The sequence below is a fragment of the Triticum dicoccoides genome, chromosome 3B (genome assembly GCF_002162155.2).
Source record: "Triticum dicoccoides isolate Atlit2015 ecotype Zavitan chromosome 3B, WEW_v2.0, whole genome shotgun sequence".
In the NCBI taxonomy this organism is placed as follows: domain Eukaryota; kingdom Viridiplantae; phylum Streptophyta; class Magnoliopsida; order Poales; family Poaceae; genus Triticum; species Triticum dicoccoides.
Window position 1 is genome coordinate 459,696,225 of NC_041385.1, and position 1,043 is coordinate 459,697,267.

Consider the following 1,043-nt stretch of genomic DNA (forward strand, 5'->3'; position numbering starts at 1 on the left):
GAGAGATTAGGTTTTAATTAATTTATTTAATTAATTAGCAGTTTATCTATTTGTTTTTATTTGTTTTATGGGATGGGGCCCGCATGTCAGTGGCAGTAGCTGCCACGTCAGCGAAGTTGACTTGGTCAACGTGGCCAGTTGGGGCCCCCAGGCCCACAGGCAGTGACCCAGGGGTGGGGCCCGCCTAGCCACGTCGGCGGATGGTGCCGGAGCGACTCCGGCGACCCAACAGAGGCGGCCCCTCGCCGGAGTTGGCCGGAACCGCGCTACGGGGCACCAAATCGGGCGCGGCCAGGCTCTCTGGAACGGCCTCTTCGCGCCGCGTCCGATGGAGGGGAGCACGACAGTGTGGGTGGCCAGAATGGTCGCCGGCGACGAGCGCGGCGGGCTGCAGTTCGGGCGCGGACGAAGATGGCGACACAGCGCGCTTCGGGGTGAAAGGGAAGGCTAGGGTGGACCTGCGCGACGCGCTGAGCACAAAGGACTCGGCCCCGTGACCATTTGGTCACCGGAAGGGAGCCGGCGACGCGCGCAGGCGGCGGCGCGGTCGGGTCCCCGACGAGAAACGCGCTAGTAGGCACGGGAAGGCTATTGCGCGGGCGCGTTGGGCTCCTAGGAACCCCAGGAGTGCAACGGCGAGTTCGGGCGTGCGTGACGACGGCGGCGAGGTACGCCGTGGCGACCAGAGCCTCGGCAATGGCGGCGGCTGGCTACAGAGCACTAGGGGGCCAACGAAGAGCAGCAGGGGGAGGAGAAGCTCATCGTGCGGCACGCAAGATGTCCCTTGGGAGTTTAGTAGCCGGAGAGTCGACGGCGCTCGTCGGAGATGCGTCGGGGATCCGAGGAAGAAGACGAGGTTGGGGCAGCATTCGATGGTGCTCGGCGTCCTGTTTCTTGACGTGGAGGCGTAGTCGAGGGAGGCGGAGCGTGCGGACACGTCGGAAGGGCGTGGAGGTCGCGGTGGCCGCGAGTACTACGGCGGCGAGGCCATGGTGCCGCTCGGTTGCTGTGGGGAACGAGGGGGCGAGGTGCGGTGGATCTGG